At 36.0% G+C, this 23,948-nt stretch overlaps 1 protein-coding gene and 1 long non-coding RNA gene across 2 annotated transcripts in view; both read right to left on the bottom strand.

The window, feature by feature from the left end:
* The window catches only part of CAMTA1 (calmodulin binding transcription activator 1), a 660,706-nt gene that overhangs the window by 343,057 nt on the left and 293,701 nt on the right, over positions 1-23,948 (bottom strand). The window lies entirely within an intron of this gene.
* Positions 1,246-2,175, bottom strand: LOC128470676 (uncharacterized). Its single transcript, XR_008346045.1, has 2 exons — positions 1,427-2,175; positions 1,246-1,388 (listed from the first exon to the last, which is right to left on the bottom strand). It is a non-coding gene; the product is annotated as an uncharacterized LOC128470676 (long non-coding RNA).

The raw sequence follows: 23,948 nt of genomic DNA, 5'->3' as shown, positions 1-23,948 counted from the left end.
GTTTCGACTCAAATAATAAATTTCAAGTCATGTGTATAGAGAGAGGCTTTTTAATTTTGAAACCGGACATAAAATGGCAAATAGACTCAAAACTACGAGTTTCAATGCTTTGCTTGACATATAACTGTCACAACTATATGTACCCTAAGCTTATGCTTTATGATGAGCACAATCTCATATAAATGCTCCTTATCATGCAATAAATGTTGGACCAATAAAATGCTACATAGAGGGATTTTAAATGACAGAATTAAGCTGATTTAAGGAAAAGGTTATTGTGTTTTTTTTTCTTTTTTAATAATTTTTTCTAGAATACTTCAGCGTTATCGAGCATTAAATAAATAGACTGATGAACACTTGAAACAGATGTGAGAAACTGGTTTGTTCATGCAAAGATGATTTTTAAGTGAATGTCAAGATACTTTGTTTAAATACATTACATCAGCTCTACTTGACGCAGGACATTATATGCACAATAAATCAATAACTAAGTGAATTTAGAAGGAAAACTACAATAACTAAGAACCCAATCTTATTAATTTAGGTTTTTTTTTCTAATTACAATTTCATTGACCTTTAAATTAAGAATACAGAATACAATAAGAGAAAAATTCCATTATATGTATAATTGAACATCTGTTGGAACCATAAGGTGTGGGATGTAGGCTACTCAAATGCTATACAAGGTAATCTGTAATTGTATCATAATCTCATACGAGAAGGAATTGAGAGAGATGTACTTGACTGAAGTGTGACATGGAAAAACATCGCCTTCCATTGTGTTTTTATGTGTTATTAACCCCTTAAGGACAATGGGCCGTCCCTAAACCCATTGAAAACAATGCATTTTGAGCCCGTACATGTACGGGCTTTGTCATTAAGGGGTTAAAAATAATAAAACATTATTTATTGCTACATTACAAAAAAATTATATTTTGCACAACAAGAGTATTATTGCGTTATATTGAAACACAACTTTTACACACCCCTCTTTTAAAATGCCCCCTTTTTAAACTAATGTCATAATTTAATTGTATCATTTATTTATCTTTATTGTTATTATTTTATTTAGGGGTAAATTGGTTTATTCAAATGTTCCTTTGAGTATCCATTTTTAATTCAGTGTAGTAAAATGATTTTATATATATATATATATATATATATATATATATATATTTGGAATTCTAGGGATGGGATGTGCATTTTAGATTTTTCCACCAGTCCCTTGAAAACAATTAATGTTGGTAAGTAATAATTTCCTTTGTATTAATGTTCTTCAAACTCTATTCAAATTCTGCATTTGCCGTTTTATGGACAAAAATTATATTACAGATTAACTTTCCTTGGTTCGATAATAAGGACATACTGGTAGCATACAGAAGAGTTTCCTTATACATGTGAAATTCAGTGTTGAACATCTTTTGACCATGTATGGCCTCCCCCATATTAGATTGTAAGCTTAGATGGTAAATTTTATATCCATGAATATAACATTATATTAATTTAATAATTGAGCTACGGCTTGTGAACTTCTCTCCCGCTCTCCTGTAGCCAAGAGCTATTTAGTGATAGAACAATTATTCCAACATCTCCAAGGAGCCAAATATTTTCAGTATGCAATCAAATAAATGTCTAATATTTGGACAAAGACATTTAGAGTGCTTTTATCATATTACAGCCAGATCATTTTTTTTCAGCAATAAGACATCAAACCTATATTCTTGGCCTTGATTACAAGAACAATAACGCTACTTGACAATTTGAAATACGTCCTTTAGCACCTCGAAACCGGGAAGAACAAGATCGACACTAAGTAATTTTGATATATTATTCAGCTGCTACAATTTAAAAAGCTCCATAACATATGTAATTATAATACATTCATTTGGAGTTGGCATTAATGGGAAACGTGACAAAGTCTAATCCTCCCATCAATCTGTGTGTGCTTATTCAGAAATTAATTTTCAACAATGCTTTTTAATTTTAATTTCCTAGTGGAAGAACATTTAGTACTAACTTCAGAATTCTGTATTAGTAAATTGTGACCGTTATTGGAAGGTGGAACAATGGTCCCACGATAGGATACGCAACAGAAGTTGATATAAATTGTCAGTAATATAAAACATGTGTTCTTAAACAAACTCAACAATTCCAAATCATTGGGTAGTGGATCCCCCCCCCAAAAAAAAAAAATCAATGAATAATAATAAGAATGATAATAAATAAGTATATCAAAACAAAAATCACAACTTTGTAATTTAACAATTTTGCTCAGCTAGTGCCATACCTAGATTTCACCCGAAGAAAAGTCCTTTCTGAGTTTTGGTGTTGGCCCCGAAAAGATATCACCATCTTTATATATAACTGGCTTCATGGTTTCCTACTTAATTTCTGTGAACTGTGTGTTCACATTTTTAACTTTTTTCTCCTAATCTATATATATATATGTGTCTGTAAAGTTACACTTGTTACACACTGTTTAAGGAGCCCATTCCAAAGGATCTTTAAGTATAATCTTTATGTCCTGCTCTGGACATAAGTAATCCTTGAAGAATGTCACATCTACCCAAAGGCTAGGAGCGAACCTAAAGAGTATGGGTTGTGTTTGTCATTGTGCTTGTCTGGGTTTTGGAAGCAGCTGTGATGAGTTTTCAGCAACTAAATCCAGCTGTACAAGAACTCAACGTTAATTAGTACCTGTGTTATAAACTGGATGATTTGGGCAGTGAATTACACTAATATTTCCCAGTGGGACACACAGGGACTTGCCTATGGGTATCTAACAGTTAGGGGTGTACATCTGCCAGCTGCTGTAATGAAAACGTAACATATAAATATATTTTGCACACATTCCGCCAGTGGCATAGATCTGACGAAACTCCCGGAACAAGAATTTGGCGTTTTATATTTAACTAAGTTGCGGTAAGCAAACAGATGTTAAGTATTCACATTATTTCTGGGCAACCATAAATGCCAAATACTTTGCAGGGATATCTGGGTTTGTGACCAACACGAATCATGTTAAAGACAGAGGTTATATACAACTTGTCTGAGAATTCCGCATGTTGACTTTTAGATGACGCTTAACTCCAGTGCCAACCTTGCACTTAGATTCCGATGAGCCAGGGAATGGATTGAAGATTTGACTAATCTGTGCTAATCAATGGTTGGATTAGCACAGATTAGTCAAATCTTCAAATTGACGGTGCAGATGGTTAAGAGTTAAATTGCGTTCTCTAGCCAATTGGACTGAGTTGGCTGAAATTAAGCAAATCACCTGTCGTTTCACGAAAACTGGACTCACTTGGTAGTTGGAATTTACCAAAATGAGGCCAGATCTTTAGGAGGAGATGAGTCGTATCATCCAGGCTAAACGACCAATTTGTTAGCCAACTGACCAGGCTAAACCATTGGTGTCCATGCACAAAAAACAACTTGACTGCAATCTAGTTATATTTATCAATCAATGGCAACTCAATAAAACTACAGACATGAGAATCACGATAACGAACTCTGTAGTATTTGACTTGATTTGGCAGCAATGGAGCATTTTAAACAGACTCATAGCTATTCGAGTTGGTTTACTTGAGTGCTGTTGAGAAAGGCCCTAGAGAGAGAGAATCTGTGATGAGAGAAAAACGACTGAAACCTGCCCCTTCCTCTCTCTGAATTGGGGCCCTGCACCAAAAGAGCACTGTGACCTGGGTATAATAAGAGGGCATTGCGTTAGGCCCCTAAACGTTGTGAACAGGGAAGAAAACTGTCTCATCCCTGTTTATTGGAATTTAGCAACAAGTTATGGCTGTGGTTTATTTTTATGGCCCGTCTTGTGGTATGGTGGCTCGTGGTGAGCAAGCCTAAAGGGTTAAAGCACAAGATACTCCCTGTGCTTAAGCCTTTGGGGATTCATCAGGCTCCGGTGGTCACAGCAATTGAGGGGGCATGATGTATGGTGTTTGTCTTCTTCATTATAGGTACTAGTGGACCTTACCTCAGTCAAATGGTTTTCAGCTTAATCAGTTTAGTTAGCACTATAACTCAGCGTATAACCCTAACAGACAAACCCAAGCAGGAGACTAGAGTATTTTGTAAAGGTGGAAGGGAAGGGAAAGAGATCACACAGTGTCAGAGAGTCAAAAAAAGTCAAAACAAGACAACTTTCCATTTGTTTCTACATGGAATGGCTGATTACACCATTTCCCCCCCATTCCAATTCAGAATTCAGAAATTTGTGAATTTATATATATAAAAAAAATCGGTAATATTCTGTATTACTGTGAGAACTCTGACAGTAACATAGAGCCTTTGGATACACACCCTTAAGTGGCTTAATCCATAACTTCCCCACGGTTCTATCGTTAAGGTATAATTATTAAAAATATGAGGATTTATTTCCTTACCGGGTTCTAAATAGCATTCTAGCATATTTCTCAATAGGTAGTAGACTATGATAACTGAAATTACTGAAAGGAACGTAGACTACATGTGTGAAATTCTTGGTGTTTAAAATCAGCATAAAAGCCAAACAATATGAAGTAATATAAAGCATTTATTTAACTGTAGATCATCTTATTCGGAGGATATTTAATTCCATCACGGGTAAATTGCTGGTGATCGGTGGGCCATACCACTCACAGACTTTCATACGGTGGGTGGAGACTTAAAATGTATCACAACATAATTAATAAGAAAGTTCTACAGTCAAGATGAGACTTTTGAATACAAACTTTTTTGAGTTTTTCTGTCACCCCGGGCAGTCTTTGACAGCCACTCAAACGTGGAACTATTGAAAATTAAGATATTTTGGAAGAGTTTCATAATGCATTCATTAGAAATTTACATTAGGTTCACTTTTTTCTTATTTGGAACATTTTGAAAAGTCTTGTATGTGGCTTCTTGTATAGATTTATTTGAATCTATTGAATTTATTTCAAGAAATTTACATATCAGCAAATATCCATTCATAGGATGATCCTGCAATCGCCAACTTCTACAGTATGTGCCAAAATATTTAAATTCAATGTCACGGTAAGTTGTGAGATTCCTTTTGTTCCTTAAAGACCATTATATGAAGTCACCAAGGAGAGTCCTACACACCACTTAATGATGTGTCGGGGCTAAAACATACTTCAACACTAGTGAACACTGCTCAAACATTTCAGTTTTATTTGTGAGCATAAAAATAAAAGGTACCTATTTTATTTAATAAGAAATCAGGTATAGTTGAAGGCCAATGGTGTCCATCCAATTTGTTTCTGGACTTATGCGAACATCTAGAATTCTTCTTGATCTTAGATCTCTCCAACATTTATTTATTAATACTTCAGTCTGCCCCACTTTCCAAGGTTTTACATTTATGAGAAGTGGAACCCCACCACGATAAGATGACAGACAACAGTTATACAATACATATAATACAATACATATAATACAATACATATAATAAAACCGGCGTGTGTTATTTACGAATAACTGAAGCAAAGGATTTCACACTCATGACAAAACTTCAACTCGTCCCTTTCAGACTGATTCATCCAAAAGTGAAATACTTGGATATCTCTCAGCCCCGTAGTGTAACATATGATCGGCGGAGGTTTTTTTCACCAACAGATAACTGTAGGTATAATGTGGTTATTTGTAACAGAGCTCGACATGTGAGAACAAATCAATTGACCCTGATGTAGCTAAGGAAAGATACTATTGACCTTCATCTGGTTCCTTTTATTTGATAAATATTTTGATGCTGTAAGAACCAGGATTTCAAAGCTGAATGGATTTAACCTGAATTTATATATTTTTTTTCCTTTATATTAACCCTTACATGTTTTACTATTTTAAACAGTGAACTATGTTTCAGTCCATTTTATTATAGTATGGGTTATAAGTGTCATGTAGGGGTGCGCCTAGATACGTAAGGAGTGGAGATGGACACTTATTGTCTTTTGTGGGAGGACATGTGGGTGAGTAGTCCGTGGAATGTGAGCAGGGAGTGGGTTTGTGTCAAACCTTGAACCATTTGAAAGAAGAAGAATGAATATATTCTGAATGACACATGCAGGAATTAAAATTACTTTGTTATTAGATAGCACACACAGTTTCGAATAATGCTTATTTTTATCATTAATAGAGGTGATATACAAACTTTTCTCATTAGTAAGAAATAATAGGAAACATATCTTTACCTTATACACATAGAAATATTTCATGCAAAAGTTAGGGCACTTTCCTACTTTTTTTGTTCCAGGGACTCTATAGATGAGAAGGGCATTGATCACTGTAATCATAATAACAATGGACTCCTCTTGAACACCCTATATAATATGCCAGTAACTAGCTTCGTATTCTCTACTCGCAACTACAGGATCGAGTGATCTAGACTCATGGAATGCTAGCCTAAGGAGGAAGGAATATGCTTATATATATGCAAATGTATGCAAATTAGTATACATGGTCATCGTCTAAAACAGAGTTTGCATTCTGCCTCAAGGCACACAACGGTTATAACGCTGACACGTTAAAGCGTGAAGAAGACACCATGAAAAGCTTATGTCTCATGGCTACTGGCTAGCCATAGAAATCTACAAGGCAGACATGGATTTCTGAAAAGGGTCTACAAATCCTTTCAAACCTTTACTTACACTTATGTGCTAAGGAAAATCTCAATCTAGAAGGGATGGCACAAAGCAAGGCTATAGCCTAGTATAATTAATTATTTTCTATTTATTTTCTGATATTTATTTGTCTACATCTGCTCACGGTTAAATATTTTAAATTAGATTTACTGTGCGAATTTATCTTTAACATCATTCATTCTGCAATGTAAATAATTGATGTTTAGGTATGGACTGCGTAAGGTGCAAAGTATGAAATTACAGACTATCTAAGTCTCTGTTGATTTAACTCAATATTTTTAGGTAATTAGAAAGAAGTTTTATTGCAGCTACATCCCTCCAAGCCCTCTGTGCCTACATACCCAAACAATTTCCTTGACTAATGATCACTGGCCTATCCAAAGTCGGTGACAAACTGCGCCTGTGATAAGTTGTTTGTGCATTTCTCATGCGACTACCTTCCCAAACATATTTCAGTGCCATTGTATAGACTGTGTAAAGCTTCAGGCGGTCTCCCTACAGACTGAAGAAACACGAAGATATTGTATGTGATGTAAAAAAAACAGAGCCTTCCAAACCAAAGTAAACTGGATGAACATGAAAAAGAATTCTTATCAAAAACACTAAACACTTAGACATTTTTTTTCTGTATTAGAACAAAATGTGATTTACAAATAATTATTTGGTAATAGGAAATTTTCACATTATATTTCAAAAAACTTGTCCCAATTTTGTCATCAATTTTTCACCATACAGAACTTTAAAAAAAATAAAAATTTACACGGTGAAAAAGGGATAGTCGGTCATCTAAATCAGGACAGTTTTGAAGAATTATACAGGCTTTGTTCCCCACTAAAATGTGAATGATATCTCTAATATCCTATATGTGCTGAGGACAGGCTCTAACAAAAGCAAACTGTCTTCTCCGCCCGATTGATGACCCTACAAGGACTTACGTCATCAACCTGGTAGAATCCCACCGAAACTCAACAATGGTAAGAAAAAGCTCCAGTAAATCCCTGTGCGTTCCTTTTATACATAAAATGAGAATGATGTCCCTAATATGCTATATGTAACGAGAACAGCCTCTACCAAAAACATACCTTCTTCTCCACCAAGAGAAGAAACCATCAACCTACTGAAACTCCTCCAAAACTCAACACTGGTAAGAAAAAGCTCCACTAAATCCCCGTGCATTCATTTTATACACAAAATTAGAATGATTTCCCTAATATGCTATATGTAGAGGACAGCCTCTACCAAAAACATACTTTCTTCTCCACCAGGTTGGTTACCCTTAAACGATTCAGGTCATCAACCTACTGAAACTCTATCAAAACTGGGGGAAAAAAAGCTCCACCAAATCCCAATGCATTTCCTCGAGCTTTGCGTCTTTCTTGTGGATGACTGTGACCAGCTCTTTCTGAATGAATCCAGTTTATTTGTTCCAAAATTTTTGTATTCAGTTGTTGCGCAAATCATATGTCGAGCCTTCTGTGCAGTCTGCCGGCAAAATCCTTAATTGTGAAAATGCCGGAGCTTTGCACACATTAGCAAATGAATCATATGTTCTGCAATGAGTAAATAGAAAATGCTGACATTTTGTAAGAACACAGAAAACCAAACAGAAGAACATCCCCTAGTTTTATTTCTGTTCTTTGATGATCTGCGTGTTTGGACGGGGGCTCATATAAGTAAATTTAATAGACTGTGCTGATGCAAGATTTTCCCTGCTGATAAAATGGAAATATAATACAAATTAGCATAGATTTTAATGCACGAACCATGAGGTTGTATCCATGTGTATAATTAGATTTTATTTATAATGTGCCAACGTTTTCTGCAGGGCCGCAGTTTTAGTATGGGGTATTTAGACTCACATAAACCAATGTATGAGGATTTTTTTTTTGCTGAAGACACCACCAAAATGCTAATGCATGTCCAAAAAATGTTTGTCTTCTCTGCTGTAAATCCTTTTTTTTTATTATTTAGACTCCTAATTTGCCTCCCTTTCTTGACTGCGCTTCGTTTTTGCATGCCGCCAGCAAATTAATCTTTCTGCAGAGTAATCTTGTAACACACTTCACTTTTGGCAGTCCCTACATTGGCTGCCAATGACTACCAAGATACAATTCAGGAAGCTTAAACAATAACTTTGAAAGCTTTTTCTAATACTGCTTGTGTCTATATTATTTCTCTATCTATCAAAATGTGTCCCAAATTGTCCCCAACACTCTAAAAAAGGACATACGCCTCCATATTCTCTTAGAGGGAAAAATCCCACCACCTAGCCTAAAGTTTGGTATTTTTACTTAATACTTAATCTTTTAAGTAACTTTTAAACTTTAATTTTACTTATCTGGAGGTTTAACGTGACTACTCATCTACCCATGATCTCTCCAGCCTCTTCCGTCACACCTAGAAGCCTTCTGTAGCTCAGAACACTACATCGATGACATAGTCATTGTGTCATACGTCAACATTGTGTAAGTACAGAGGCTTCCAACGGCATCCAACGTCCCATGCGGAAGCAAGGCATTGCCGAAAAGGCTACACATTGTGGCTTTATTTACCAACACCAACTAGCAAACCACACAACGCTAGGTACCCTACTGCCTTCATCGATAAGAGTTCTCCTTTAAAGCTTTTAGTTACCGGAGATAGATATCTGAGCAAAACAAGTATTCTTTTTATTACAATTCTTACACTAAACATGGTAAACAAAACAATTTTTAAAACAAGTTGTAGCACATGAGCGCTATTCCTCAACAACAACTAGGAATGGGCTATTGGAAAAGACAACATGGCGCCTAACTCCAGTTGACATTTTTTTGTAATCATTTCTATTTTCCAACTGGAATTCTCCGTCTAACAAACAATGAGAAAATTAGTTATTACAAGCTGTGTAAATACAACAATTAGATGATTCCCCTGCGACTTCTGCAACCAAGCAGCAGAAGGCCATTAACTGGTAAGTATAGAATATTCCACCTGTCACTTAAACTATAGATGTAGCCAGACTAATGGCGGTTTGCTTCAGTGGCACAGAAATTTCAGTTCATATTTTTCAGGAGGGATTGATGCTGCAGGTGGAACAAGATTTAATTGGGGATCTCTGGTCGCCCATCTATAAACTTCGTAATCAACCGTGTAATAATTTATTATTTACGCTCTACCAAAGGTAAAACGTGGTTTTAAACCCATAGTAAAAAAGACTAATTATGACTCATGGCTTTTATAGTATTTGTCAGTATCAAATTAGTCGGATGACTGAGGTGTTTAGTGTTTTTTAAATAATAAGGGGGGGGGATCTCATGAGCAGAAATGCTGCACACAAAATGGTTTAGAATACTAAGCAGTAACTATGTAACGATGGATTACATTAGAGTAGACAAACTACCCAAGTGGTGGACCAACCTCTGGAGATGGAGGTCCTCATCTTCATCCTTGGTGACACACGCAATGACCCAGTGATGGAAATTTAAGGAGTGCTTAGATTCCGACATGTCAAGCCGCGCATGGGTTTTGCCAGGAGTCCAATCTAATCCATAACCCACACCAGCGGGCCCAGAACTACATTAGTGATAAGCTTGCTCACGTCAGGAGAGTAACTTGGTTCCTTTGTGGAATAAGTTGTTAAAGGACTCCATAGTCTGTTCCTCTATCCACTTTCTAATTGACTAAGGACAGCAAAGGCTTTATGAGAATCCAGATGTGTTTCTCACTGAATTAGGTCATGGATACTAATGATGTCCCATGAACTTGCTGCACCAGATGTTAAAGAGTTGAGGAGCGAGCAAGAAACAGGGCCACATGGAGGTCTGGCACCTTTTGGCCCCAGGGGCTCTTACAGCCAAATGTCCTTCCACATGCTATATCAGAGTACCCCCACTCTATAACACATACTAACACACATACTAACTCTAATCCATACCATACATAAAAAGTAAAATAAATATTGTAAATGATGATTCTGCATAACATATTACTTTACGTTCAAAAACTTTAAGGGACTCAATAGTTAAGACAGTGTGTGAGGATAATACACATTTTCATAAATACTTTGTGTGCTAGCACACTTTAGAGCAATCTACGGCAGTGCTGGCTAACCCTTTCTTTAAGGTAATGTTGTTTTTTTTTCTCCTGTTGCAACAGGAATTACATCATATTATTTAGTTTTTCAGAGAAGCATTCAGATTTTGTTTTCTTTTTTTTTGTTACAAGAAAATGCTCGTTACAAGTAATGTTTGTAATTTCTAGGCTTCACGCCTTTCATTGTAATACTATACACTCACTCACTAATCATATAACTATTCCCCACTATTGATACTCCCACTCCACAAACAGGAGAAACAGTACAATAGAAAAAGCAGAACATATATTCTGATGCAAGAAGGAGAATTATATCATCAGAAACTACCTCCTGGCAGAATTATCCCTCAGCGCAGGAGAGTTGTGGTTCAAAATGACCCGGCACCAAGTGAGTGCAGATAAATGATTTAAAATAATGAAGATTGTGATGAGCTGTGTATAGATACAATATCATATTTAGGAACTTCGCAGGGTAGACCACCCTCAGCTCTCTCCTTCCTTGTTCCTTTTTTTCACTCTCTTACTCACACTATCTCATGCTCTCTCTCAATGTCTCTCTACCTTCTCTGCCAACCGCTTCCGTGGCCACATCTCCATTTCCGCAGCTCTGTTTCTTGTCTTGCCTCTTTTTGTTTTTCTGTCTTCTGTATTCTTTCTTCTGTCTTCTGCAAAAAGGCAGAGCCTCCAGACACACTGTCAACCTAATTAGAGGAATATGGGTGAAGATGTCCCAGTGGGGCACACCGCGGCTGCGCCCTTTTGTGGAAGTGCCCAAAAGGCCAGAAAAATGCAGACGGATTCATGGAGAAAGAGAAGTGGGGAAATGCTTCTCTTTCTCCACGGATCCGTCTGCGTTATTCTGGCCTGGTAGAATTTATCTGTGAACCCGTTTACATTATTCTGGCTTTTTGAAGTACTTTCGCAAAATGGCAGAGCCACGCCATGCCCCAGGGGGACAGCCTTTCCACCAGACTCTACCCTTTTCAATAAGCGCTCTAGGAGGCCAGACATCAAGATAGAGTGTGAGTGAATACGGGTGAGTGACAACAAATTTTGCTTCTGAATGGAAAGTTTGTTGCCCGAAATTGAATGGAACAAACACAAAATAAAAAACTCCTGTGAATCATTTTTGGTCCATTTGCAATCTACTATTTAACATATAACGGGCTGAATTAGAGTATACATGGGGTGTATAAATGGTTGAAAACTTTTGTCCTTATATTGTTATGAAAAATATATTGTGAAGTTTCGGTCACACGTCCATTTTCCATCTGCTCCCATGCTAGCCCTTGATCCCACAGAAGGATACTTGCATTGATCAGCTGTACTGGTTTTGTCCTTCATGATACATAATCAGATTGTTATGTTTTCCATCACATTTCAACTCACCTGGAACTCAGTGAATATCGCACTCCCCCCCCCCACCTTTATTCATCCCCCTTGAGAGTGATAGAGAAGTCCTTTGTCTTTCATTAACTGTTCAGGAGAGCTAAATTACGGTTAGATGTGTTTAGTTTTTAATACAGCTTTAAAAATAGCTACCGAATTGATTAATTACACTGCCCGGAATGCAGACATTTGACCTTAAAATCTATAAATATCAAACAACAGATATTTTTACTCTGCCCAAAGCACTGCGCCTGAAATCATCATACAAAGAGTTCATAAATAAATGGCAATAGCTGATGAATAGAACATTTCATTACGTAACATATAATGGAAGCATTTAACAGCAGTTAACAGTTAATGACTCTGAATGGTCATTTCAAGAGCAGTTATGAGATTCAGATTTTAGAATCTGTCACTGTGTGTATTTTGGCAAAACCGTTCACATGACAAGCCCATTTCTATTTGGATTCAATCATCTCCCTTTGCATTATTTAAATGTCACCAGACTGAAAGTATATTTAAAGCTTCGGAAATAATGGAGAAAAAAGCAACACAAATGTTCGCTTCAATCATATAGTTATTTATTTTTTTTATTTTTTTTTGTTTTTAAATGAAAACACTTTGCTTGTCTATGTATGTAAGACCGGCTTTTTCATGAAACATTTACAACCGTAGTTTTGATTGAAACATTAGTGCTTCTGCTTTAGTAAAATATTTGATCCCACTTGCTACTCTTTGCTATATGGAATTATCAAAAAATAAATAAATAAATAAATAAACAAGCACTAAAAAACATACATTTAAAACAAATTCTAATATTGTAAAATTTTCTACTATTTTTTTTCTTTTCTGGTCAATTCTAATTTGTGCTATTTAAAACAAATGGGTTTTTTTGGTACATTCTCTATGTTTTTTCTAGCCCCTATCTATCACTAGCTCATTATTTGCATGGATTCTCCATGTCTGTTCCCTAAGTCTTCTCCTTATTTCAGGAGATCAATTTGAGCGTCGCTCACTGGAACCAAGTTGTTAACAAGTTCTTCTCAGCCGAGACATTTGAACCTTCTCAATTTGGGCTAAGTTGAAACGGCAGAGGTGCTCGTCAAAGTTCCAAATAATTTTCAACTAGGACTAATTTCAAACTAACTTGACCCTTAAAGGCCAGTGTAGTGTCCAACTAAAGAGGAATGCATATTAAAGTCATCAAAATAAATAAATAGAGGTCAATCAGAGGTCTAAACCCACCCTTGCCCATAGCATTCACCGAGCCAGCGCCAGAACTGACTGGCGGTACGTATATAATGTGCAGGTATAACTTTGTGTTTTGTTTTGTTTTTCACCTTTACTATTAATGAAATGGTTTTCATCACTCGTAGTAATAATGACATTATTATATATAAATATTGCTATGTTTTTCTATATTAACCAATAACCCAATTCTTTATTTATTTAGCAAAACTTCATAAAAAAAATAATCATTTATTTTTGTAAATCAATATAACTTTTTTCTTCTTCTTCTATATAGTGGCAGGATGGTGTTTGTTTTCTTTTTGAAACTAGACATTAAAAACAACCAGACCACATGCCTTGTTTTTTTTTTTTTCTTCTTCCCCGCATTTCAAAGTGTCTCTTTCTACAAACAGACATTATTTTCCGCTCACTCCGGCGGCGTGGGAGCTCTTTATTATCAAAGCAAATGGAGAATGTCCACCAGTAGGGATTAGATAAATCATTGCTCTCAGTTAAATGGAGTAGTGCTGATCTGCTAAAAACGCCGCCTTTTATCAAGAGTGCAAATAATGATGATTCCATGCACTAAGGACAATGAAATGAGCCGGTCCGCTATTGATAGGGCATTTGTTGTACACCATGAGTTATGTCGCAAAAGCTACACTCTATTAGGGATGCAGCACTTCGGAAGGAACAAACTAATATTGCTCTCAGAATTATTTATGTGTCCCTTGTTAGGTAAGGAAGCAAATAGATCTGAAAGTGAAAGTTACTGTATTTTAGGAATACGTGTTTATTTCAAGAGATGCCATATACTTGATGTGCGTTTAGTCTTTAGCGCGTCTTTTAAGCGTGCAAGCGGCTCCTTCCGAAAGAGAACTTTTTTTGTCTTCTGGAAAAAAAGGATCAATGCTGTTATCTCCCCTTCGAGAAAACTATAATTATATTTAATTGTGTCTATCGCTTCCCCATCAGTACAATAAATAAATCTACCAAATTGTTTACCTACTAAACTACATATATTACATACCCATCGTATTTGTATATCATGGAAACTTTCTATTGTCGGATCTGCATGCTTATTCATCACCAATTAGTTATCTCTCCTCTATTAAGTTGCTGACTGGCATTTATTGGTTCAGGCAGCCTTTGGGTGATGAGAAGTGAGTGGAGTCCAAGTAAATTAATTCATTTTGACCCATTGTGCCATGGATTTCAGCTCCCCTTGAGTAACTAAATATAGTAACTAAACTACATAGAAACTAAACTAAAAGGCAGGTTTTAATACAATAATTTAGTTCTGTTAACAGCTCTGTATGTGATAGTTCCTCTTTAAATGTCAGTATTTACTAATGTTTTCGTGAGATAGGAAGCATTTTTATTTATTATCATAATAATACAAATAATGAGAAATAATAATAATAATCATAATAATAATAATAATAATAATAATTACTAGTATTTATATAGTGCCTTTCTCCCAGTGGGACTCAAAGCACATTCTACGCTCTCAAAATTAACCAAATCGGCAGCTGAATAAAAGATGTTATTATTACCCAATTATTGGTACATATGTTGGAACTTTCGATATTTAAGAGTATCTCAGTGTCTCAATATATTGCGTGTGGTCATGTGATGCTCTATGTATAATATTACATGACCGGTCTGTTTAAACTAAATAATCGGAAATCCCACCCCATCTCAAATTGTCTTTATGGTAAGACGACAATGTTTTATAATCAATTTTGTTACATTAGGATGTCAGTCATACATCGACAGGTGATCAGCACACGAGTAATTTAAATGCTTGTAGAGGAGGCTGACGTGGACAAGTTGACAGATTCGGGTAATACGTTATTTAGAATGGTCCGAGAAGCAATAAGCTAAACTGTTATGGTCATTAGGTCACCTCATAAAAGGAAATTGCTTGGAGCTAATGATCACTTTTACTTGACCAATATATGGGTTCCTGGCGATAAAAGGATTTGGAAAGGCTGTATCCCATACGTAGCACCATTAAAGTGAATAAATAAATCTGGAATGCCCATCATTACCTGCCAACTTCAACATAAATTGTAATTTACAAAGGCATTCGAAGAGAAATGTGATGTAGGCTACCTCTATCAAAAATAGATACCAAAATAATTATGATTTTTAATTTAATTAAAAGCTCCTACGTAATGTATATCGAGCTGTGTGAGATGGCATGGAGAGGAAAAAAATATTCTAGTTACTTGGCTCTTAAGATTAATTAATTCATTAATTAGAGTTTACCTACTCCTGTCACCTCCTCTTACTTTATACTGAAATCTTAAGTTTCTTTAAAGTTCTTAAAAGAACTTTACCTATAAATGACATCACAGATGTCATCTCTACGGCACTGGAGATAAGGGTCTGGCTCTAAGATGTTTGAAGATGAAAAATCCAAGAAAAGACCCCACTTCAATAGAACTCTACGTATTTTGTTTCCCCCAAAGCCTACCTATTTTTAGTCTATTTGGGCAAGGTTAATTCGATGACATGCTCATGTGATGCAAGTAGAAGGAGCTGAGTGAAAGACTTTATTGCCATAGCATGACAAAAAGTTCCAACCCTAGAAAACTTTGCAGGTGAAAGCCAATGATTATAATTAGCATGTTAGTGATTTTTCTTCTTTTTTTAGGTGTATTTATTTATTTATTTTATTTTCAGAATGGCATCCTCTTTTGAAACACTTGAAATGGGGCTGTAGTTATGGTCATATTGGGTGATCTTTAGGCTCCACCAGATGAAAACCAGTAAAACTTGTAATCTAACCAGAATTTCTGCGATAGGGTGTTGTTGCGAGATTACGATTGTTTTCGATAAATCTCTTATTCTGATTTGTTGGGAGACACAGAGGAGGCTGGCATAAACCGAAATAAATAGTCTTTGTGATACAAAGTTTGTTTTGTGCCACGTTCATGTCAAGTAAGCTTATAGTCAGTTCTTTCATTTTACCTGGGGCTCTGTTCTTTACAGCAAATTGGACCTTTCGCTCTGAAAGAAATAATTACTCTCTGAGGAAAAGAGAGCTGGCCATGAATGCTGATATGACGCACAATGTCACCTTGCCAGTCAATGCAGGACTACGTCGCTTGGTCTCTGTCCAAATCCTGATTCCCTTCTCATAATGGAGGTCACCTCTCTATAGAATGTGTTGACTATCTCCAAAATGACAAGGAAGAAAACGTCTGTCAGCATTTTCCCAGATATACGAAAAGATTGCTAAAAAAAAAGTGAGCCAAATCAAAAATATTGGCAAAGGTCACATTAAAGGTGCGCTCTCAAGGATTAGACGCTTTCGTGGGTCAAATGTCCAACAAATAAGATGCTGAACCCATGGATATCAATGACCAATATCCACGATAAATATCGCAATCACATCAACCTTAGATAACCTTAGATAATGAAATCAAATTGTATGGCCTTTCTTTAATTCTGAAGAACTTCTAAATAAATGATTTTAATAATAATATTTAGAGTTTTAAAGTTTTTATTGATAAAAAAATAATAATAAAAAAAATAATAATAAATAATAAACCTCACTTTATATTATAGTATTGATTTTGTTTCTTTAATATATTATACAATGGCACAGAGTCATCTTCTCCAAGGTCCGATATGTTAATCTTCTCCAAAGTTTCTTTTTCTGTAGAACCTCAAGGTGTTCAGTGCCTGGGAAGAATACTTTCAGGAAAGCCACAATCAGACATGGATCTCTGGGGATTTTTATTCTATGTCAGCATTACTTGGATTATCTGTGACCCTTTTTAGCTCTCATTTCTCACTGGGAATTCTTTTTAACATAGCAAAGACTTTCAAATCTGTTTCCTGACAGTTCGCTATCTAGACTGAACTGTAAAAATTGTTCAAATTATTCTTGATATCTTTGGCACCGTTAGTTACACTGTATCCTCCGCTAACCTCGTACTCATGGATCTACAGTGACACACGTCCACTGAAGTAATCATACAGTATGGAAATATTGGTTTTTGTCACTAAATAATTACAGAAGAGGAGGAACACGCCATAAAAAAAACCTCTTAATGCCACTTATATTTCAGGTGCTAAGGAAACATAGAAACACATCATTAGACAAAGGCAAGTAAGTCATTCACCTAACTAAATGCCGACTATTCAAGTATAAAATTATATAGTAAAGTATTTTATTTTGTTTGTTTGATACTTAGGCTTTAAACTACTGCTGCTATTATAGCGGCTAAAGTAGGAGATGCATTGAGACCAAGTTAGACAGCATGACAAGGAATCATTCAATCCCATGAACACAATACTCGAGTTGGCCCTCATAGTGTTAGTAGTCAAGAGATATCTTTTTATTACTGAAACAACTCTATGACGTTAAGTTACTGGTAAGCTCATCAGAAAGACCTTTCTTGGACTTGGAATATTTCTTAGTCTAAGAGTATTACAACAACGTATGGGCCAAATAGAAGAAATTGAGTAATTGTATATAAGAGAGGTTTGGGAAAACCCATGACCTGGACATTTAAAGTCTTGTAAAATATGTTGTGATAGAAATTTAAATGTGAAATTTAATGCTTAACGTAGCAGAAAATATTGTAATATTTTAATATTGGAAGAACGGAGAAGAAAAATATAGCTGGAGACGCAGAACCCAGAGGAGGCGTTCATGACTTAAAATGCTTAATAATGAATACGTACTTTAATATGTATCGAAAGTTGGAGATGTTGTTTGGGGCATTAGTCTGTCCTTTTAAGAGGGTCATTCATTTTAATTTTCTATATTGTTCCACGAGATTGTTTAAGCTTTAGGCTCACATGAGGACTCCTTTGAGCCTTTGTTTTTTCGAATGAGGAAAACACGTCGTCTTCTGGATTGTCATAAAATATAGTACCGTTTCTAAGATTCTGCCTTCTGCTTTGTTCAGGTCGGTTTTACGTCTCTGTTTAGCAGCTGACCATTCCGTGACATCCTATTCACTTATACATTTGACATTTCTAGAGATAATAATAACCTAGAAAGAAGATCACAGCTGGAAAACTACAAGAAGAAGCAAAGGAAAAAGAAGGGTCATCCGAAGGAGTAGAATCCAAAATAGGGAACCAGCCGCTTTGAAATACAGTGATGTGAACAGCAACATAATGGGTTAAGGAGGTCATGTAATGATAGTCTTGATATAGATAGCTTTTCATGGGTTTATAGTAAGTATTATTCTCACCGCATGATGTGGGACGATTACATTGAATTCCAGGTTATATGTCTTAAACTTTTGGCACAGCCTATCAACCGTTTTTTTTCTTAATTAAAGAGGCACTTTAGTGCCCCATGTAGCCTTACCAGCAAGGAAAGCATATTAAAGTACTGTTTAAGTGACTTACCTTTAGGAGAAGCTGCAGCATAATACCCCCACTGTGGCCCTGTTTGCGCAATACCTATTGACGGCTTAAAGCGGCCAATCAGTGTTAGGAAAGAACTCCGACTGAAGTAAATGGGAGCACTTTCAACACATGCACACATATGATAGTGTCCAAACGGTATACATTTTTGAACATAATTTACATAATATGCCACAATATTCCACAACAATATTAATAAATGAAGCATGTTTACTGTTTGTGTGATAATGTTGGGGTATTAGGGCAATGACTTTGCAAACAAAACCAAATAACTTTTTATAATTCAAACTATAAGAACCATCAATGGGATGTAAACGGAAATCAAATGGACCTTTTAAAGGCAGATCCCTCCTTACCAAGCACTAATCTTTGAGTAAATACAATTTTATATCTCTCCAGGGGCAATCAAAGGCATGAATTTACTGGCATAGCCTTGACTCTAATCACAGAAAAACACACCACAGTTAAATGGCATATTGGACAACTGTCCTTTTAGCATGACATAGTACTTCAGAATTCCCTTTCTTTGTCCCATGATAGATGACATTGGGATTGCTCATTCTTGCCGTTATGTGAATAATATCAACCGATCCCTTTGCTTATGATTAAGATTGAAGTGTTATCCATTATACTCTTCTGGTATCCCAAGAGTTACAGCTGTATACAATTATATAAGGTTCTATCAAAAAGTGCACGATGTTCCAATGATATACAATGTATCTATCTCACACTACACGGATTTTTTTTTGGAATAAAATCAGATTTTTATATTCTGTATTGAATGTAAATTATTGGTACGTCATTTTATAAAAAATAGGGTTAAAATAATTCTAGATTTTTAAACAAAAATTCTGAAACGCAATAATTTCCACAAAGGCTGAAGTGAGTTCCGAGAGAGCTGTGTGTTTGCAAGCGTAACCAGAAGACTGTAGAGGATAGGAGGCTGAATGACTTTTAATATTTTGGACCCATTTTTTGGACTCATAAGACATTGAAATTCCCAAAACACCATCCTTTAAAAAGATATAATCATTCAAAACTATGTACTGCGACCAAACTGACAGCATTCCCCGTAGTCCTCTTTTTTCTTCTATACAAGTATATCTTGACATATGTTAATGTCAACTTGTATATTGTCCATTTTAATGTTATTGTTAATTATCACTGTCCCCTTAAGGAATCTTCTAGAACTCTATAAATTAGTGTAATGTATAAGTGCAGGTGCCGGGGTGTGATAATGCAATGTAAAAGAGATTTAGGATAATCTCGGAGGGCATGGCCTCTCTCGAAGATCTATAAAACATATATATAAGCTGAAGTTGTATTTCCTTCATGATGCGCCCCTATGCACCTCATTATTTAAGTAACATTAAAACCATCTCTATATTCCCTTTCGCCTTCAATCTTAATAAATGCATATATTTTGCTATACTGTTTATTTTCACTGTTGAATGCACATCTCCGGGACAACTGGCAACTTTTAGAAGCAGGAATTAATACAAATGATAGGTGTAATGTCCATTATACATTAATAAAACCATTAGGAAGTAGGCGGGGCTTCGATTGTGCCACACTTATCTTACTTCCTGTTGCACCCACAGATTTATTGCACTCATAACTTATATCTGGATGGTGCTATATAAACTAATCATGGAAACATGAAAAAACGAATTATTGTAGCAACTCAGTAACCTATTTTCTGTTATATAAAAAATATATAGCATACTCTGGAATTTAACAAATTGTTTTGTGGTTTTTGAAAGAGAACACACTTTTTTTTCTAGTCTTCCTATGATTTTGAGGAGCGCTTCATGGGTTGCCTCTTCCATGTGTTCTGTGTAATGGTAAAGTTACTATATGGACAAAAGGAACATGCGGGATTTCACATCTCAAAGTGCACAACATGAAAAAAACATTCCAAATCTTACAAAATTTACTGCGGATTCCAGGAACATGTTTTACAACCTAGGGTGGGTTATCTCCGCGAGACTTCATTCTGCTCAGGCAGCAGTTGGTGTGATCAATGACTAAACTCACACATTACTCACAAGTCAAACTTCTGTTTGACAATCTATGTTGCTTTGGATTTCAATCACTGTATAACCTGAGATGATCTTCAAGGCTTTCTATACAAGAGCGTGTAAGAAATCAAATTAATAGGTGCCGCTACATATGTCTTAAAAAAAAAAAACCCAGGATGAGTGATATTACTTCTTTGCATTACGCAACCTAAACATATTGCTTGAAGCGGGGATTTTAACATGAATTCCAATATTGTCTTGTTGTTCACTGTCTATGGCCTGAGGCGGCTAAATGTGTATCAAGAGTTTGTTGCAGGGATGCTTTCTTCTGTGATTCCATTTTATTGGGTGATGGGCTGTGTTTTATGTTCTGGATATCATGGTGCTACATAGATGCTCGAGTCAGATAGGAGATGATTATAGTTCTGTGCGTTGCCATCAAGCTAGCATACCTGGTAACAGGGCCAGACTGGCCATCTGGTATACCGGGCAAATGCCTCTTTGGCCACTGGCCAACCAAGCCACACACTCCAGTGGCAGATTGGGTGCTGGAGTGAATGGCCGACAGCAGGATATCCCTGGCCACATACTACTTGAGCATAAAAACCTGGGGACTTCCCAGGATAGGCTACCCACATGGGCTAACCCCACGTAATGGCCAAGTTAGCTACTCATATTAATGGGGCTTGCTATTAGGCTGCCTTTGGTGGGTAGGGGGTGAGAGGAAAGTGGGCAGGGAGTAGCCAGAAGAGTTATCACAAATGCACAATAGTGAGAATCCTAAGAATCCTTGAATAGGAATATGCTGTCTACAAGAAACGGCCAACCAGGTAGGGAGGAGATAAGTAATACAGGAAATATGAATTGACAATTACAGCCATTGCATCTATTACATTGCAAAGAGAGTGCAAATAATATTTTTCCGTATCTAATTACAAATGATGTCTGCTAAATTTCATTGCGCAAATTCCCCCACTTAAAAGAAAAAAAAAACTGTATTAAAACCGAGAACCACACACATATAAGTTCTGACAACTAACCCAATATGCTGTTATAATAAAATTAGTTTGCTTGTGAGAGTACAGCTAATCCATCAAACTCATCCCTTTTATAATTAACTCAGCTGATCAATTTTATATGATCTATGTACCTTCAAAGTAGCAAACCCCAGCTCAGGAAGTTTGCCATCTGCTTCCACCTGCAAGAACAAATTTTTATCTGGTGTCGAGACAAGTGCTCTCATCTTAAATGTTTCTCAAAGACATCCAACAGGAAGCACGTTGTGCCAAGAAGGATTTTATATCTAAACTATCCTGCAGCATCCTTTTTAACAGCTGCGAAGGATCCACAAGTCAACTAGTACAGAACAGAAGGTAAATTTTAGGTTTGTCTTTTTATTCCTTGTCTTCCTTTCTATATGGGCCATCTGTGTCCTAGACAGTAACCTCCGATTCCGTAACAACGCTGCTCAACGAGCCACAGTATGCAATGAAAAATGAACATGGGAAATGCTAATTTAACGTGAAAGGCACAAAAGGACGCGACTGGATTTAAGGCTTCCCCACAATGGAGAGAACTGGGTGAGCCAATGAGCTTCGTGGCACAAGTTAGTCTGAGCCAAATCTGTTATAGAATGCGTAATATTTGGAGCAAAGAACAGAAACATTCCCAACTTAGCACTTTGCCCAAGGAGTGCCTTGGAGGATTTAACAAAATACAGGAGGTTTATTCTTAAAACAGAAAACATGTTAAAATAGGAGGTCGCAGTCTTGAACAAGAGGATTAGAGGCTTACTGAGATGATGATCGATGAGTGGAACAGCCTCCCAGCAGAAGTGGTTAAAGGCTAATACAGAGAATACGTGCATGGGGTTGGCATATGGCTATCCTAAATATAATAAGAGGTGAACGACTGAGTCTTTAGGGCAGGACAAGCTGGCAGACTAGATGGGCCAAGTGGCTCTTATCCTAGGTTTGATACTTATCGTCTATACTGTTAGGCAGTCTAGTCTGTATATAAAACAAAATGTTAAGCCCGGCCATTGATAATTTGATAGACAGCCCGATAGGTGACAAAGCTCGGCTTCGTATAACCGTTCCTGGCAAGACAAAAGGATTTCCATATTCCTCAGTCTCAGTTTCTTTAAGTTGAAGAAGAATGGCATTTCTAAGTGCTAATGATTGTAATAGCACAAACTAGACACAGATATAATGCAACCAGCTTTCTTGCACAGTATGCGGGCTCTCCCCTCACAGTTCCGCCAATAAAATTAAATTACCCTTAATATTTCAGTCTTAGGTCTCCTTGAGCAGAAACCGAACTCTCTAATGTTTTCATTATTCCTTTTTTCTTTTTTTTTTTTTTTAACACTATCACTTTTTTTTATATATCCTCTGTGATCAAAATGTATGACTTCATTCGCTAATCAGTCTTAACTCACAATATAAGACAAACAAAGTCTCACTGTATTGGTGACACGATTCACAAGGAATTAGAATGGATGCAAACATTGGCCACATTAACAAAACAAAAGGGTTTTTAAAAAAATGTAAAAAATCTGATTCTCACACCCCATTTTGTTCCGCTTATGAAATTCTAGTTATTTTATTTATAAACGTGGAATGTGCAACAGCTCCCAAATAACCAAATGTTTTAACATTAGAATAAGATGACTCTTTCAATTGGGGTATTTTATCATGCCTACTCCAGTGTTACGTTTATACAAGAAGTGATGTTTTAAGTTGAAACGCAAAATTTCAAGTGAGATGGGAAAGGCATTTTTACCTATGTTTAGAAAAAATATATATATATAAAAAAATAAGAACCTACTCACAAAATCATGGTTAAAAAAATCGCCATACAATGACAAAATAGAAAAAAAGCACCATCTGATCTTTTTGTCCAGTAATCGCTGTTTAAAAAACGAATATTTTTTATTTAAAAAAATGAATAATATATAAATAAATGTTGATTATTTCAATAGAGCCATGCGTGAAATCTTTCATTCATATCACCAGAAATGAACTAGTAATTATTGGTGTCTGTGACGCAATTTCCATGAAATGTGTAACATAGATGAATATGTAAGTAATATATTAAGTTTTTATTTTGTATGTTCAAGGTACCAGCACTGCCTCCTCCAATGATTCTTCTGCATCTTTCCATCTATAATATTATAATATATATTGCTTTAATGGCCTTGATT

Source organism: Spea bombifrons, chromosome 12, assembly GCF_027358695.1.
Source record: "Spea bombifrons isolate aSpeBom1 chromosome 12, aSpeBom1.2.pri, whole genome shotgun sequence".
In the NCBI taxonomy this organism is placed as follows: Eukaryota; Metazoa; Chordata; class Amphibia; order Anura; family Pelobatidae; genus Spea; species Spea bombifrons.
Note: the sequence above shows the minus strand (reverse complement) of the source record. Positions and strands in the feature narration are given on the sequence as shown.